This window comes from Oncorhynchus nerka, linkage group LG22 (assembly GCF_034236695.1).
Source record: "Oncorhynchus nerka isolate Pitt River linkage group LG22, Oner_Uvic_2.0, whole genome shotgun sequence".
Classification (NCBI taxonomy): Eukaryota; Metazoa; Chordata; class Actinopteri; order Salmoniformes; family Salmonidae; genus Oncorhynchus; species Oncorhynchus nerka.
This window is the reverse complement of record NC_088417.1, coordinates 17,286,398-17,305,709: the sequence shown is the minus strand read 5'-3', so window position 1 is coordinate 17,305,709 and position 19,312 is coordinate 17,286,398. Positions and strand designations below refer to the sequence as shown.

At 44.0% G+C, this 19,312-nt stretch overlaps 1 long non-coding RNA gene and 1 pseudogene across 1 annotated transcript; both read right to left on the bottom strand.

Moving 5' to 3' along the window:
• Positions 1-6,827: 6,827 nt before the first annotated feature.
• On the bottom strand, positions 6,828-9,270 carry LOC115104915 (uncharacterized). Its single transcript, XR_003859824.1, has 2 exons — positions 8,894-9,270; positions 6,828-8,342 (listed from the first exon to the last, which is right to left on the bottom strand). It is a non-coding gene; the product is annotated as an uncharacterized LOC115104915 (long non-coding RNA).
• Positions 9,271-10,007: 737 nt separating this feature from the next.
• Positions 10,008-15,941, bottom strand: LOC115104491 (ranBP-type and C3HC4-type zinc finger-containing protein 1-like; annotated as a pseudogene).
• Positions 15,942-19,312: the final 3,371 nt, after the last annotated feature.

Sequence of the window (19,312 nt, the reverse complement as noted above, 5' to 3'; positions counted from 1 at the left end):
TACCATTTGATACAATACATATGTTGAAATTACAATCTCTGGAGTTTTGTGCCACTTGTGTAGCCTATTCAAAATATTGTCTATAACTTCCGTTTATTGTTGTTTTAGCCCGGTGTTATTATGCAATTATTAATGCCCATGTTTAGTTAATTAAATGGGAAGTTATCAATTGTGATCATGGTCACAGCTCTATCACAAATGTATGAGTCATTGTGGACTTTTCCCTGAAATTAGATGTTGGTCTATCAGAGGCTACTGTGGGCTACCTGCATGTAGCTCAGCAAACAAAGGCAACATTACATTGCAATTATACACCAGATTTTAGTCAGTAGCCTATGCCTATTGAAATAATAAGTCAATCTCGCAAACAGGGCATTTATAACGGTTTGTAGTCTTAACATCTGACACATAACAATGGCACAGTTGCCAGAAAATAGCCTAACATTAGTTTTTTGAATTTCGGCCAAGTGTTCCTTGCAAAGAGATTTTGAGATCCTCTGTCCAACTCTCATCACTCAAACTCTCCTGTCAGATTTATCTATAGTTATGCGCATGCAGATGTATTTAAGCAATAAGGCCCAAGGAGGTGTGGTATATGGCCAATTTACCACGGCAAAGGGCTGTTCTTATGCACAAACCTCAGCCATGGTATATTGGCCATAGATCACAAACCCCAAGGTGCCTTATTGCTATTATAAACTGGTTACTAACATAATTACAGCAGTAAAAATGAACGTTGTGTCATAGGTCTGATATACCACAGCTTTCAGCCAATGAGAATTCAGGGCTCAAACCACCCAGTTTATAATTAAGCAATAAGGCACCTCTGGGATTTGTTGTATATGGCCAATATACCACGGCTAAGGACTGTTCTTACAATATACTACAGCTAAGGATTGTGTCCTAAGAACAGCCCTTAGCCATGGTATGTTGGTCCTATAGCGTACCACACCTCCTTGGGCCTTATTGCTTAATCATAGTAGTCAAACAAGTTAAATCGACATCCATTGATGGAAAATGATCTGGCGAGTTCTCTATATTTTCTCTTGGGACATATTCTTAAACACAAAATAAGAAATATTTTGATGGAAAACCACATTTAACTTCTTAGCCTCCGTCATTACAAATTATGTCGATATTCCTTCTTTATTCACTCGATAACGTTATGGAAAAAGGGTTTATTGGATAAATGTGGCAACTCCTCTCTTTCTGCCCCAAAAGATATTGGGCTAGATTTCAGACCTTGTGGACAGTTTTGAGAGGTCATTAGGCTAGAAATCCGAAAACCCTGGCTGCAGAGCACCAAACTAGCAGTTCCGACCCACTCAGGCTTCGAACACAACGACAGTGTATTGCATTTTGGTACACCAGAATTACATTGCGTTCGGTGTGGTGCATACCTTGTGTTATGTATGCCAGAAATGGTAGCAGAAGGTGAATGTTGAACTTTTGTTGCATACATATCCAGATGATGATGCATACTATCTTGCGCAATGACACTCTCTGTGTTTTCGAATCATTGCTTATAACTGCACTAGGATCTGACAGCCTTCCTGTGTAGATTACGAAGATATAGAGCTGCTGTGTGAAGCTTCGAACACACCGACAACGTCCTTGCGCAAAAAAATATGCAGCATCATCTGGATTCTGCTACCATTTCTGTCAAACCTGTCTGCATGTCCATGATAGCTTTCTAAAAACTATAGTTATGCTAGGTAATGGTTTGGCTTATCATGTTCATGTCTATGTAGAAGAAGACTGTAGGAGGAAGTGGAGAGGACTCAGAGACAGGTATCAGAGAGAGAGAAGGGCAGAGAAAAAGAAGAAGAGGTCTGGGTCAGCAGCTTCAGGCCAGCAGCCTTGGCGCTTCTGCCACATTCTTTCTTTTCTGGATCCATTTATTGTGCCTCGGGCAACGAGTGGCAATTTTACAGCCAGACCCTCTACGTCACATATGTCAGAGTCAAGGCCCGCGGGCCACATCCGGCCCGCAAGAAGGTTTTTTACGGCCCCTGGGATGATCTTGATTTATTATTAGAACCGGCCCGCAGCAAGCCGGCAGCCCGCAGATCTTTTACACGCACCAATACTACATTTCCCACAATGCAAAGGTGACGCACCGAGCAGTAGGCTGCTTCATTTCAATATTTATTGGCACAGCAGTCGTCAGCATCACAGTAAAATTAACTTTCAGATACCCATCAAAAATGGCAAAACGGAAGGTGGATACTGAGAACCGGGGTTTCAAACAAGGTGGGAGTCGGAGTATATGTTCACGAAGGTAGCTGGAAAACCTGTGTGTCTTCTGTGTGGAGAAAGTGTGGCGGTACTGAAAGAGTATAATCTGAGACGACATTATGAAACGAAACACGCGGACAAAAACAAGAATATGGACATGGAACAAAGGCTACAAAAGGCAGAGGAATTAAAACGAGGCCTCAAATCTCGACAGGCTCTGTTCAAAAAAGCCAAATCACAAGGCCAGGCTGCTGTCAAGGCCAGTTTTATTTTGGCAGAAGAGATCGCTAAATCAGCCCGGCCATTTACGGAGGGGGATTTCATCAAAAACTGCATGATTAAAGTTTGTGACGAAGTTTGCCCAGAAAAAAGGCAACTCTTTTTAAATGTGAGTCTGAGCAGAAACACCATTGCCGAGAGAGTAGACCAGTTGTCCATCAATCTAAAAGAGCAGCTTGTGAAAAAGGGAAAAGATTTTATTGCATATTCCTTGGCTGTGGATGAGAGCACCGACATTTCTGACATTGCCCAGTTGTCAATTTTCATCCGCGGAGTGGACTCCAACCTAAGCGTGACAGAGGAGTTTTTGGCTTTACGTCCTATGCATGGCACAACTACGGGGCATGATTTGTATGAAGAGGTGTCAAGATGTGTAAATGAGATGGAGCTGCCTTGGGAAAAACTCGTGGGTTTGACAACCGACGGAGCACCTGCGATGTGTGGACACAGGAGCGGACTGGTGGCGAAGATACGGGAAAAGATGCAAGAGGAAAACGCGACAGGTGAGCTGACAGCTTATCATTGTATCATACACCAGGAAGCGTTGTGCGGTAAAGCCTTGAAAATGGAGCATGTAATGAGCATCATCACGCGCACAGTTAACTTTATCAGAGCCAAAGGTTTGAATCACCGCCAGTTCAAGGCATTTCTGACGGAGTTAGAAACGGAGCATGGTGATTTGCCTTATCACACAGAGGTGCGATGGCTAAGCCAGGAAAGGTGCTTCAAAGATGTTTCGAGCTTCGTGAGGAGATTTGTCTGTTCTTGGACAGCAAAGGGAAAGACACAACACAACTCCGAGACGAAATGTTTCTGTGTGAAATGGCTTTTCTGTGTGACATTACGAGTCATCTGAATGCAATAAACTTGCAGCTGCAGGGTCGGGATCGTGTCATCTCTGATATGTACAGTACAGTGAAGGCATTTAAAACCAAACTGACTCTGTGGGAGACGCAGATGCGGAAAGAAAATTTGAGCCACTTTCCCAGCTGCCAGACCATGAAAGAGAAGCTCTCTACCAGTGCGTTCCCGAGCACACAGTTGGCTGATAAAATAGGTATGCTTGCCGCTGACTTTCGACGCCGATTTGCTGACTTTGAAGCACAAAAAGCAGGTTGGAACTGCTCGGTAACCCATTTGCTGTTGACGTGGAAAGCTCACCACCAAACCTCCAAATGGAGTTGATTGACCTCCAATGCAATGATGCACTGAGGGCAAAATATGCGGCAGTGGGTGCTGCGGAGTTCGCCCGTTTCCTCCCCGGCACAATGCCCCAGCTGCGCATCCAGGCTGCTCAAACGTTGTCTATGTTTGGCAGCACATACCTGTGTGAACAACTGTTTTCTTTGATGAACCTGAACAAAACATCACACAGAAGTCGACTTACTGCTGAACACCTCCACTCAATTCTGAGGATTTCTTCAGCTCAGAGCCTTACCCCGAACATTGATGAACTTGTGGAAAAGATGGGACACCACCAAGTATCACCCTCAACCTCAAACAAGTGAACATTACTGTGCAATCACATATTTAGAGTTTTTACTCAGTTCAAGTTTAAAAGTTAAAATTTAATATTTGTTTTCACTGCATGTTACTTCTCCTTAAACAAAGTGTTGTTTTTGATTAATAGATTTTTGCACTTTATTTTTTTGTATTTCAATCCAATTATATTTAAAAAATATTTCAGTTGAGTGGATGATAGAAAATTGCTATTATTGTTTTTATAAAATATAGTCTACTGATGGTGCCTTGAATACCGGTTTCTTTCATTTAATGTTCATGTTATGGGGATATTTATATAAAGGAAATTTGTCTTTTGTGTCTGTTGAAAATTAAAGATTACTGACAGAGCCATAAGAAAATATTGCTTTATTTATCTGATCATATTGTAATATATTTGTTAGGTTTTCAGTAGGTTCAATTAGGTTCACTAGACTATATGCGTCATTTAAAAATTTTTCAATGAACATTCGAACAGTCCGGCCCTCGTCTTGTAGCTGATTTTTTTATTTGGCCCTCCGTCCATTTGACTTTGACACCCCTGCTCTACGTCATACACAAGTGTGGGCACCACCGGTGCATCAAGATCCTCTACGTCATTTACAAGTGAGACCCACGCCTCTACCGGTGCAGCGAGACCCTCTACAACGTCTACAAGTATGACCACCACCGGTGCAGCGAGACCCTCTACAACGTCTACATCATCCACAAGTATGACCACCACCGGTGCATCAAGACCCTCTACGTCATTTACAAGTGAGACCCACGCCTCTACCGGTGCAGCGAGACCCTCTACAACATCTACATCATCCACAAGTATGACCACCACCGGTGCAGCGAGACCCTCTACAACGTCTACATCATCCACAAGTATGACCACCACCGGTGCATCAAGACCCTCTATGTCATTTACAAGTGAGACCCACGCCTCTACCGGTGCAGCGAGACCCTCTACAACGTCTACATCATCCACAAGTATGACCACCACCGGTGCAGCGAGACCCTCTACAACGTCTACATCATCCACAAGTTTGACCACCACCGGTGCAGCGAGACCCTCTACAACGTCTACATCATCCACAAGTATGACCACCACCGGTGCATCAAGACCCTCTACGTCATTTACAAGTGAGACCCACGCCTCTACCGGTGCAGCGAGACCCTCTACAACGTCTACATCATCCACAAGTATGACCACCACCGGTGCAGCGAGACCCTCTACAACGTCTACATCATCCACAAGTATGACCACCACCGGTGCATCAAGACCCTCTACGTCATTTACAAGTGAGACCCACGCCTCTACCGGTGCAGCGAGACCCTCTACAATGTCTACATCATCCACAAGTATGACCACCACCGGTGCAGCGAGACCCTCTACAACGTCTACATCATCCACAAGTATGACCACCACCGGTGCAGCGAGACCCTCTACAACGTCTACATCATCCACAAGTATGACCACCACCGGTGCATCAAGACCCTCTACGTCATTTACAAGTGAGACCCACGCCTCTACCGGTGCAGCGAGACCCCCTCTACAATGTCTACATCATCCACAAGTATGACCACCACCCTCGGTATGACAGCAGAGACCCTCTACAACGTCTACATCATCCACAAGTATGACCACCACCGGTGCAGCGAGACCCTCTACAACGTCTACATCATCCACAAGTATGACCACCACCGGTGCAGCGAGACACTCTACAACGTCTACATCATCCACAAGTATGACCACCACCGGTGCAGCAGACGAGACCACAAGTCTACAACGTGCAGCGACATCATCCACAAGTATGACCACCACCGGTGCAGCGAGACACTCTACAATGTCTACATCATCCACAAGTATGACCACCACCGGTGCAGCGAGACCCTCTACGTCTACATCATCCACAAGTATGACCACCACCGGTGCAGCGAGACCCTCTACAATGTCTACATCATCCACAAGTATGACCACCACCGGTGCAGCGAGACCCTCTACAACGTCTACATCATCCACAAGTATGACCACCACCGGTGCAGCCATGGAAGATGATGAAATGGAGGAAGCATCTCTGGATCTATGACCACCTGAGATTATTATGACCCTCACGGAAGTCACTGAGGACCTTGTTGAACAGGATGTGGCCGTGGAGACAAACAAGGCCGTCGAGGGGGGTGCAGCCCAACCTGATACTCACAGGAAGGAGGATGAAGATACCCTCTTTGACATGAGTCTGGTGCCAACCCTGAAGAGACTGTCTCAGCAAAGAAAAGGTTCAAATTCATCAGCTGCTTTCGATGCCGAGTTCAATGGTACTTTTTTTCCCTCCACAACACAAGTAGTGTTATAAGTATTGCGACAGTGAAGGTCATTTTTATGTAGGCTAATTGGTATTTCAGATCAAAGGATTAATATGAGGCAAATGTATAGCTGTTGTTTCTGGGTTAGAAAATATCCTAAAACAGTTTGCTGTCTAAATATTTGCCCGTCATATTCATCTTTTGATCTGAAATACAAATTCCATGAGTAAACAGCAAGAATTACCAACTTTACCACACTGTTCCAATATTTATGTCACTAACTACAGTATACAAGCAGTATTTAGTTAACATAAATCTCACCTTTTATGGTGTCATATTATGTGATGCATGTATGTGTTGTTTTTCTCTTCCCTTCCAGAGATGGAGTCAATTTAGCCAATCAGCTCAAAGGAAGGACAGGAAGAGGAGACTTGTCTGGTTGTCCTCCAATGGGTTTTGAGCGGGAGGTGAGAGGATGTAACGCTTCTCGTTGGTGGAAGGAGAAGAGGACCAAGGTGCAGCGTGGTAAGTGTTCATTTTAATACACAAAATAAACTGAACACTGAAATGACAAAAATAATAACGAGCGAGATAGAAAAAGTTCTGTAAGGAATACGCACTAAACAGAAAACAATCACCCACAACCAAAATGGGGAAAACAGGCTACCTAAGTATGATTCTCAATCAGAGACAACGATCGACAGCTGCCTCATACCAGGCCAAAAACAGAAATACAACATAGAAAAAAGAACATAGACTACCCACCCCAACTCACACCTTGACCAAACAAACACAAAGACATAATAAAGGAACTAAGGTCAGAACATGACAGAGGATGCGAGGAATCAAGGAAATGCAACTGAGATTTTCCAACTGTCCTCTATTGAGATTTTCCAATTTTATTCCGCTTACTATGTCCTTGTTAGTAGTTTCTCAATACTTAGGATAGCATTCATTATTAGTTGTACATAGATTGCATGAAAATTGACTGAATTGAAGCTGACACACCAGAGAATTCAGATGCTCTTGTTGTTCTTTTACAAGACTAAAGGTGAAATGTGTGTTTACCTGTATTGTGGCTACACATTCACTCTCCTCCACTCCTCTCTGTCCCTCAGGTCTCCAGTTCCCTGGCCTCTCTCTCTTTATGACCATGTCTGAAGTTCCCCTAGTATGTCTAGGCTTTATGAGTAGTGCCTGTATCTGTCTGCAGTTGTGCCATTTTTACACACACATACACAACTCTTTCAATAGTTAAAAAAAAAAATTCTACATTTTTACCACACACATACATACCTGTCACGTTCTTTCCTGTACTTGAATACTTATATTGTGTTTTTATAGTCAGTTGTTTCATTTGTTTATTAATATCTCATTTAGACTTAATCTGCTTATTTCTTCCCGACACCTTTACAGATCTAAGACAAGATGAAAGTAAAAACACATTCTCTTCCTTAATTGTTTTTTTTCTCCACCTGCATTTTGTCAGAGCAGTGAAGATGTAGGGCTATCACGAGGTTGGGTCTCAAAGGGAAGGAAGGCCTCGTCATCGACGAAGACGTGGGGAACAGGTCCCAGGTCTTCAGCCCCAGGGAGTGATGCAGGTGGTAGAATCTCCAGGGTGCCATCCTGAAGTGCCTGGCCAAAGGCAGAGTCCCGGAGGGACCCGCCATCACTTCCCTTGCCGTAAGCACCAACATCGACGACACGGAAACAGTAGAAGGCATCTACAACAGCCAAGAGTACAACTGAATATGTACCCTTGTAGTTGTAGACTTGCGAACCCAAGTACGGTGGAGCCTGGATTACTACATTTCCCAGCAATGGAGCCAAGACAGTTGGGTAAATTCCACCTTTCCAGGAACTAGTCAGCGATGGCCCTCCAGTCTTCCTCCTTGGGGACAGGCATGTATTCACCAACCAGACAGTCCCAAATGGCTTGTGCCACAGAGGAGACAATGCCTGCCACCGTGGACCGTCCAACTCCGAAGCTGAATCCAATGGTCCTGTAGGAGTCTCCTGTCACCAATAATCTGAAATATAATTAAAAATTGTGTGTAACTTGAAATTCCACCCACATATTCCACTACATTAGTTTATTATGCTCTACTAATTATATTGTAATACTCATAAACCATCATTAACAATGCCCTGAAACAGTACAATTCAATCTACGACTATCAATAAACTGTATCCCAGCCTAACTCTTACCACCGTTTTTTCTATCTAGTACCTAAAAGGGTTCTCCAGCTGTCCCCATGGGAGAACCCTTTGAAGAACCTTTTCCCCAAAGGGTTCTGATGAATGACTTACTGTCTTGAACAACAATGGGTCCTGGAGAAGACTAGCCTACCTTCATCAGGGCAGAAGGCACCCGGACGTTATTTTCATTTGGTAACATTGCATTATTAAAAATGATTTTAAACCAACTTTGGGAAAAGCTATAGTCCTAATAAACATTCTGTAAAAATACATATGTCACATAGGGGCTTTTAACTACAGAGCCCTTTGGCGAGCTTGGTTGCACATAAAATATATCTTTACGGTATCAAAGGCTTTAAACATTTACTAGAATTTAGCTTACCGGAGACAAATCGCCACGCGTTCAACTAACTCCCGGTAGTTGGTACCCATCCGGGCGATCCTGGCTCCAACTATCTGGAGCAGGTGATTCAACTCGCTTCGGTTCAGACGAAATCAACTTCGAAATTCCTCTCAAAATATTCGAAGCTCTTAAACGAAACGGTGGAACTCCCCTGCATGCTTTCGGGACTTCAACCATCTCTGGACCCACACAGACCTGCGCTTTCGGCGGGGCTACTCCCAGCCCAACAGCGCGATAAAAATCCCCTTCAACGTGGGTCACATTGTCGAAAGAGCCGACTCTCTGCTATCTTGAATTTGTATTATTGCATTTCGCGCCAAAACTATGCATTTGAGGTCAAATATATTATAGGCTCGCACAATAGATTTTTAGGTGTCATCGAATAAATAATATGTACGCTACTTATAAAATAAATTATGTAAAAAATGATGCAATCAAACTATTTTTATTATGTAATCCCATTTTTTTACTAGCTACTGATAAGGATCCTTTAGCTATTTGATTTTGAATTTTAAACCCCTTGAACTATACTGCTATTAGCCCATACAAACGCATTTAATAACATTCCCTACATTGTTCTTGTGTTTCTCCTAAATCTGAGAGATAAGGAGATCAAGAATTGATTGATTTTACCCCATATTTTTGGCATTAAAAAACAAGTCTCCATATATATATATATACACACTTCCATTCATTTTTTTCAACTGGTACCAGGGACCTTCAGATGAGTCTTGTGAGGCCTCGTGTTTAGTAGCTTTGACAAACTGTTTTAAGGCACAATGTCACACCAGCAGTTCCTGAGCAATTCCACAGATTCTTCCATGAAAACAGACAGTGTTTTCTCTGCCTTCATAATGAGTTTGTAATAGGAGCCAGTGAGTAATAAACAGAACCTTTAGTATTCACATCCGGTCTATGTGACAGAGCCTTATTCATTCAGGACAAAAACAGAACATGCCAAAGTATTCATTTCACATGAACACTCATGTACTTCCAAAATGGCTATTAATTGACACACAGCGCAATGTAGTTTGAAACAGATAATTTTTATTATGTTTCTAAGCAGAAACATTGCATTATTTCCGGTCAGAACACAGTACGCTCTGTTTCAACCACAGAACGCTGTGTCATTGGCATTAGACTTTAGCTTTGAGTGCTGAAAAGGTGAATGACACTTAGTTTAATGTGTCCCTGAAAAGTATTGCATGACTTTATAGAGAGATCAAAAACAAACAGGAAATGTGCAGAGCTGAACATGCAGTGAGATCCTCAATCCTTTGAGTGACATACACATTTGTCCTGCATGGTCAACATTGGCTTCTGGTTCCTACCATTCTAACTTGCTAGCTATCTGACTCTCACAACACACATCCTTTATTGTCTTTCTCAGTGACAGTTCTGACACTTTTGGTTGTTGATGTTGCAGCCCTTGCTGGTGTCACCCGGACCCTTAGGGGGAACAGAAACACAGACCGGTAGCAGACACAGATGGGAAATCTCTGCATTAGAGGTGAGCAGTAGAGCACAACCAAGCAGAGCTTGACTGAATGTAGCAGAGAGAGACAGGAGAGGCAGGCTCTTACCCCTGGCCCCCAGGGACACCCTCTGGTGACCGAGGAGATCTCGGTGTGACAGACAGTGCAACGCAGCCAATCACAGCCCTCATTTTTCTGCACAATGATAATGCACTGAGGGCAGTGCAAGGCCTCCCCGGAGAGGACCAGGGTCTGAGAGAGAGGGTTGTTTTCTGTGAATATGATATGAGCAATGTCTAACTACCTGAAAACCCTAACATTCCTTCTACTTGTCTTCAATGCTTGTTGAAATCAATCTACAGGTATAAAGTACATGTAAAAGTGTCTGATTGTGTGTCACCTTGAGCAGATCTCTGGTTCTGCAGGCTGCTGAGTCATTCTCCGCATGGCTGTTAGGTCATCCTGGTACTGTTTACAGTCCATCTCTTCATGGATCGCCTGCGAGAGAGAGGGGAAAGTAGAGGAGGTGGTCTTTTCAAATCATTGGTGAATGTAAATGTGATGTGTGTACCTTGCAGAGCAGGCAGTTGTGCTTGTTGCAGATGGGGCAGTGGAACACGTTGACTGTGTCCTCGTAGACACACCGTCCGGAGTTTTCTGGTCTGCATTAGCCAGTGTGTTATACAGAATGTCTATAATATCCAATGTACCAGCTTAAGTAGCTAGTATGTTTAAGTATACTGAACAAAAATATAAAGGCAACATGTGAAGTGTTGTTCCCATGAGCTGAAATAAAAGATCTCAGAAATATTCCATTTGTACAAAAATCTTATTTCTCGCTAAATGTTGTGCACAAATTTGTTTGAATCCCTGTTAGTGAGCATTTCTCCTTTGCCAAGATAATCCACCTGACAGGTGTGGCATAGCAAGAAGCTGATTAAACAGAATGGGCTGTCATGTCATCCTGGTACTGATCATTACACAGGTGCACCTTGTGCTGGGGACAATAAAAGGCCACTAAAATAAGCAGTTGTGTCACACAACGCCACAGATGTCTCAAGTTTTTAGGGAGCGTGCAATTGACATGTAGGGGGTCACTCGGGTCACTAGGCGGTCACTCGGGGTCGGGTCAATAGGGGTATATTCAGTAGAGTCACTAGGGTTAGGGTCACTGGGGGTAGGGTCACTAGGTTCACTAAGGGTAGAGTCACTAGGAGTAGGGTCACTCCTAGGGGTAGGGTCACTAGGGGTAGGGTCACTAGGTTCACTAGGGGTAAGGTCACTAGGGGTAGGTTCACTAGGGGTAGGGTCACCAGGGGTTGGTTCAATAGGGGTAGGGTCACCAGGTTCACTAGGGGTAGAGTCACTAGGTTCACTAGGGGTAGAGTCACTAGGGGTAGAGTCACTAGGGGTTGGGTCACTAGGGGTTGGGTCACTAGGGGTAGAGTCACTAGGGGTAGGTTCACTAGGGGTAGGTTCACTAGGGGTAGAGTCACTAGGGGTAGGTTCACTAGGGGTAGAGTCACTAGGGGTAGAGTCACTAGGGGTAGAGTCACTAGGGGTTGGGTCACTAGGGGTAGAGTCACTAGGGGTAGGTTCACTAGGGGTAGAGTCACTAGGGGTTGGGTCACTAGGGGTCACTATGCTCACTAGGGGTAGGGTCAATAGGGGTATATTCAATAGAGTCACTAGGGGTGGGGTCACTATGTTGTGTGTTACCCACAGAAACAGTGGAGAGGCTCTCTGAGCAGGACTCCTTCCCCAGGCTGTAAGTCCAGATAACAGATCATACAGTCCACAGCCTCTGGGTTGGGCACCGGGTCCTTCCCATCTAGCATCATCAGCAGGGCAAAGTTCTCTCTCTACTCTGCTTCTGTAGCCTGGGGAGGTGAGGATCCACAAAAACACAACAATTAACACACAGGCATTCATTTTATTCAAAACAGCATTTTACTTGCTTAATTAGTTAAATACACGTTTTAAATTCAATAAGATGTTTTTTTGTTCTACTTTCAGTCAAAATGCATTCATTATTAATGAAATTGTGCATTGAGAGTTAACTTTAATTGCTGTTTGTTTTCAATGTGTTTTGAACTTCATGACCCAGACTGAAACAAACAGGAACAGAGTGGGCAACACAGCAGAGTTGTTTCCCCCCTCTGAAACAGGTTTCAAGTGGTTGACACACTGCAAAAATGGCCTACATGGACTTGCAGTAGTTACAATATTTATTATAAACATGCAAAAATAGCACCTTTAACAATGTCCTATATAAAAAGATGAACATAAAATGCTTTCATTTGCTTAGACATACAGTATTTGTTTCAAACAAGGTCAGAGGGTAGGTAGCCACAATTCTGTCCTATGTAATGTAGTCACTGAGGTTGTGTCGTAAGACAAATGACTATTGCTCAGTAGCTTGAGAGAGACTGCATGGGTTGAAGAGAAGGGTATATCGTGTTACAGCTGAAAAATATAGAAAGTGTGTGTCAGTCTCTTTCTGTGATGATACGTGGAGCGTGCGAGTCTCTTTCTGTGATGATACGTGGAGCGTGCGAGTCTCTTTCTGTGATGATACGTGGCGCGTGCGAGTCTCTTTCTGTGATGATACGTGGAGCGTGCGAGTCTCTTTCTGTGATGATAAGTGGAGAGTACGAGTCTCTTTCTGTGATGATACGTGGCGCGTGCGAGTCTCTTTCTGTGATGATACGTGGCGCGTGCGAGTCTCTTTCTGTGATGATATGTGGAGCGTGCTAGTCTCTTTCTGTGATGATACGTGGCGCGTGCGAGTCTCTTTCTGTGATGATAAGTGGAGCGTGCGAGTCTCTTTCTGTGATGATAAGTGGAGCGTGCGAGTCTCTTTCTGTGATGATACGTGGAGCGTGAGAGTCTCTTTCTGTGATGATACGTGGAGCGTGCGAGTCTCTTTCTGTGATGATACGTGGAGCGTGAGAGTCTCTTTCTGTGATGATATGTGGAGCGTGCTAGTCTCTTTCTGTGATGATACGTGGAGCGTGCGAGTCTCTTTCTGTGATGATACGTGGAGCGTGCGAGTCTCTTTCTGTGATGATACGTGGAGCGTGCGAGTCTCTTTCTGTGATGATACGTGGAGCGTGTGAGTCAGTAGTCCTGGTCCAAGTTTTCCAGTAGGGACTCGTTTTGAGCACCCGCGCCCCCCCAGCTCTCATCTCCCTTAAAAATACAGAGAGACAGAAAAGAGTCAGCCTTTGAGAGCCCATCCTACCTTCCCATGTCATCTCAACCCTTACATTATCCTACTAAGCCTTTCCCTTAATAAACCTTTCAACTACAGTCATTCACTTTCAACTGTTTACGTGCAAGAGTGTGCATGTGTGTGTCTACATCAGAGAGTCCTACCTGTCCTGTTCGGCACTGTAACGGCTTTCTAATGGTGAAGGAGAGTCGGACCAAACTGCAGCGTGTCTATTGCGATTCATCTTTAATAAACAAACGTAACACACAACAAAACACTAACACTACAAAACGAAAACCGAAAACAGCCTATACAAGTGTCTACTAACCTCTAACCAGGACATCAAGACACACAGGACAATCACCCACAATACAACCAAAGAATATGGCTGCCTAAATATGGTTCCCAATCAGAGACAACGGTAAACACCTGCCTCTGATTGAGAACCACTTCAGACAGCCATAGACTCTCCTAGAACACTCCACTAAGCTACAATCCCACTATACACACATACCAAAATCCCAAGACAAAACACACCACAATACAAAAACTCTATGCCACACCCTGGCCTGACCCAATACATGAAGAAAACACAAAATACTTAGACCAGGGCGTGACAGGCACGGTCTGACAGCTTGCATCAGCACTATTTGAATGTGTTTACGTGTACGAGTGAGTGAGTGAGGGAGTGTGTGGATCTGTATGAGCTTAAAACCATCCTTCCTGCTGGTACTGTTGGACAGTTTCTTCTTCCTGCTGTATGCGGTGGACTCCAGAGGGTCTGGTTTGTGGCTTCCAGGAACAGTAGAACTCTGGACGCTGTACTGCAGATCTCACAGCCAGGCCGCATGGGCTTGTTTATGTACGCACAAGAGGGGCAGGCCCAACCCCGAGACACAGCAAGAGCGTCTTTGCAGGTGTGTAGATGGATATCTACTGTATGTCAACTTACAGCATCTAGGTATGTATCAGTTATGTTGAGGGTAAAATCCATTAAGCCGAGTCAAATAGTTATTCAATTATTACCAAGGGGTATTGTACTGAGCTTGTGTGTACCTGAGGGCCTGATTTCTTGGGACTAAGTGCGTCATTGAGTTGTGGCATCTCCAGGTTGACGAGGTCTTTGATTTCACTGATGTTCAGCCTCTCTGCCCCTGCTCCATTTGGCCCTGTTCCATTTGGCCCTGTTCCATTTGGCCCTGCTCCATTTGCCCCTGTTCCATTTGGCCCTGTTCCATTTGGCCCTGTTCCATTTGGCCCTGCTCCATTTGTCCCTGTTCCATTTGGCCCTGTTCCATTTGGCCCTGTTCCATTTGGCCCTGTTCCATTTGCCCCTGTTCCATTTGCCCCTGCTCCATTTGCCCCTGCTCCATTTGGCCCTGTTCCATTTGCCCCTGTTCCATTTGCCCCTGCTCCATTTGGCCCTGCTCCATTTGAACCTACAGGGACAGGAACAACGCTTGGTCAGGAGGGTGCCAACAATGGGTCCTTATGTCAATGTTGTGTGCGTGTTTAGCAGTCTCACCCTTGCTGCTGTGGCTCAGTCTGTGTGATAGGGTGCTGTAACCCCTCCAGTCCTGGGATGTGGGGCAGTTGCTGGGGGGCCCGTGAGGTGGGGTAGCACGGGTGAGGAGGGTACTCTCCTGGGCCTGCTGGAGCAGCTGCCATGTGAGACGGGCCTGGCAGGCGGAGAGGAGGTACAGGAAGGCCGTGTCTCCATCCCTGCGCACCCAATATGATGCCAGAGAGCGCTGCTCGGCACACAGACACTGGCCGATGACCCAGCGCTGCACCCGCGGATGGAAGCCATACTCCAGGAATACCTAGGAGACAGAGGGACAGACAGAAAGACAAATAAACGTTGACAGAAAGGTTCTCATGTTAAAACTATTTTATAGCTAAATACATTTTATAGAGGACTGTATTTAAATTTTAACTTTAAAAAAATGTATAGACGTTGTTTAAGCTGTTCAGACTGCAATACTCAAGCAGCAGGTCAATGGTCGTGTGGGGGAACACTTTCACCGTGACACAACAGGAAGATGAAGAATCCTCGACCACTACAGCCAAGATTTCACAAAAATATACAATCGTCATCAACTCCTAAAATATGCATTTCCTGTCTTACAAAGTTATATTCTGAATTCTTCAATAACTTTCTCTTCTTCTACCCAGGAGCTCTAGTGCTCTTAACTCTCTCCATAAGCTCTGTTTCTCCGTAGCTCCTCTCAGAGGGCTGGATCTTCAGCCCTGCCTGCTGATGAGCTAGGGCGGCAGCGTAGATGGAGGCCGCCTGGATGTCACCAGCCTCGATGACCCTGGTCAGGTCAGCACACATCTCCTCTATAGACCAGTGGAGACAAGGAAGAAACCAAGAGGCAGGGACAGTGAGCCATTGAAAAGGGGAGAAACTAGGCCTATCTACTAATGTACACACAACCGCTATTAAGTATTCACATGAAGCACAAGGGCAATTCGAAATTATGCCTACACTCCGATGTCACTTTAAAATGTATGCCAAACGAAAACCAATGATTGAAAAGTCAAACAAACTATACAATATGCACAAGGACTACTTTTAACAATTTCCACAGAAAATGTTACAAAGACGCATTTACTTGAAGAACAGTACAGATGCAAAGTTTGGTAACAGAATGACGGGCAGTGCTTTTTGTTCCATCATATAAAGTTGTATAGTTTAACTTTGCAATCATAGCTTTTCATTTGGCATACATTTTAAAGTGAAAAATCTGATTCTCAGCTTAATTCCTATAATGCAACCATATTGTGTAGGGCTTGGTAAGGCCTCCAGAGGCAGCTGTCTGTCATCGGTGGGAGGGCTGGCTGCCACTGAGGGGTCAGGAGACGAGGACTCGGGTTATTAGGGTTATTAGGGCACAGGAAGGCTAGGAAGAGAATTCAGTGGACAAACAGGTCAGAGAGAATAGAGGTACAGTGGCAAAAAAAGTATGTGAACCCTTTGGAAATAACTGGATTTCTGCATAAATTGGTCATAAAATTTGATCTGATCCTCATCTAGGTCACAATAGACAAATAGTCTGCTTAAACTAATAACACACAAACAATTATACATTTTCATGTCTTTTTTTAACACACCGTGTAAATATTCACAGTGGGGTGGGAAAAGTATGTGAACCCTAGAATTAAATAATTGGTTGACCCTCCTTTGGGAGCAATAACCTCAACCAAACGAGGTTTGCGGATCAGACCTGCACAATCAATGGTCAGGAGGAATTTTGGACCATTCCTCTTTACAAAACTGTTTCAGTTCAACAATATTCTTGGGATGTCTGGTGTGAACTGCTCTCTTGAGGTCATGCCACAGCATATCAATCGGGTTGAGGTCAGGACTAGGACTGGGCCACTCCAGAAGGCATATTTTCTTCTGTTGAAGCCATTCGGTTGTTGACTTACTTCTGTGTTTTGGGCCATTGTCCTGTTGCATCACCCAACTTCTGTTGAGCTTCAATTGGTGGACAGATAGCCTAACATTGAAAGACTAGCAGAGAGTGTGCAAATGTAAGACTTTAGCAGAGAGTGTGCAAATGAAAGACTTTAGCAGAGAGTGTGCAAATGAAAGACTTTAGCAGAGAGTGTGCAAATGAAAGACTAGCAGAGAGTGTGCAAATGAAAGACTAGCAGAGAGCGTGCAAATGAAAGACTTTAGCAGAGAGTGTGCAAATGAAAGACTAGCAGAGAGTGTGCAAATGAAAGACTTTAGCAGAGAGTGTGCAAATGAAAGACTTTAGCAGAGAGTGTGCAAATGAAAGACTAGCAGAGAGTGTGCAAATGAAAGACTAGCAGAGAGCGTGCAAATGAAAGACTTTAGCAGAGAGCGTGCAAATGAAAGACTTTAGCAGAGAGTGTGCAAATGAAAGACTAGCAGAGAGCGTGCAAATGAAAGACTTTAGCAGAGAGTGTGCAAATGAAAGACTTTAGCAGAGAGTGTGCAAATGAAAGACTAGCAGAGAGTGTGCAAATGAAAGACTAGCAGAGAGCGTGCAAATGAAAGACTTTAGCAGAGAGTGTGCAAATGAAAGACTAGCAGAGAGTGTGCAAATGAAAGACTTTAGCAGAGAGTGTGCAAATGAAAGACTTTAGCAGAGAGTGTGCAAATGAAAGACTAGCAGAGAGTGTGCAAATGAAAGACTAGCAGAGAGCGTGCAAATGAAAGACTTTAGCAGAGAGCGTGCAAATGAAAGACTAGCAGAGAGTGTGCAAATGAAAGACTAGCAGAGAGCGTGCAAATGAAAGACTTTAGCAGAGAGTGTGCAAATGAAAGACTAGCAGAGAGTGTGCAAATGAAATACTTTAGCAGAGAGTGTGCAAATGAAAGACTTTAGCAGAGAGTGTGCAAATGAAAGACTAGCAGAGAGTGTGCAAATGAAAGACTAGCAGAGAGCATGCAAATGAAAGACTTTAGCAGAGAGCGTGCAAATGAAAGACTAGCAGAGAGTGTGCAAATGAAAGACTAGCAGAGAGCGTGCAAATGAAAGACTTTAGCAGAGAGTGTGCAAATGAAAGACTAGCAGAGAGTGTGCAAATGAAAGACTTTAGCAGAGAGTGTGCAAATGAAAGACTTTAGCAGAGAGTGTGCAAATGAAAGACTAGCAGAGAGTGTGCAAATGAAAGACTAGCAAATGAAATGAAAGACTTTAGCAGAGAGCGTGCAAATGAAAGACTAGCAGAGAGTGTGCAAATGAAAGACTAGCAGAGAGCGTGCAAATGAAAGACTTTAGCAGAGAGTGTGCAAATGAAAGACTAGCAGAGAGTGTGCAAATGAAATACTTTAGCAGAGAGTGTGCAAATGAAAGACTTTAGCAGAGAGTGTGCAAATGAAAGACTTTAGCAGAGAGCGTGCAAATGAAAGACTAGCAGAGAGTGTGCAAATGAAAGACTAGCAGAGAGTGTGCAAATGAAAGACTAGCAGAGAGCGTGCAAATGAAAGACTAGCAGAGAGTGTGCAAATGAAAGACTAGCAGAGTGTGCAAATGAAAGACTTTAGCAGAGAGTGTGCAAATGAAAGACTAGCAGAGAGCGTGCAAATGAAAGACTAGCAGAGAGTGTGCAAATGAAAGACTAGCAGAGAGTGTGCAAATGAAAGACTTTAGCAGAGTGTGCAAATGAAAGACTTTAGCAGAGAGTGTGCAAATGAAAGACTTTAGCAAAGAGTGTGCAAATGAAAGACTTTAGCAGAGAGTGTGCAAATGAAAGACTTTAGAAGAGAGAGTGCAAATGAAAGACTTTAGCAGAGAGTGTGCAAATGAAAGACTTTAGCAGAGAGTGTGCAAATGAAAGACTAGCAGAGAGCGTGCAAATGAAAGACTTTAGCAGAGAGCGTGCAAATGAAAGACTAGCAGAGGGTGTGCAAATGAAAGACTTTAGCAGAGAGTGTGCAAATGAAAGACTTTAGCAGAGAGTGTGCAAATGAAAGACTTTAGCAGAGAGCGTGCAAATGAAAGACTTTAGTAGAGAGTGTGCAAATGAAAGACTTTAGCAGAGAGCGTGAAAATGCAGTATAGTGCATTGTATGTTCAATAATTAGAAAGTCAGTACATGTTAAGTGAGTAATTGTTCATGCTAGATGCTATAAGATGCTAAATAATCAATCAGATCAGTCAAAGGAGTATTTCTATTATGTGTATTCTGTACAAGCTCATAACGGTAGTTGTCTATGCCAATAGAGAA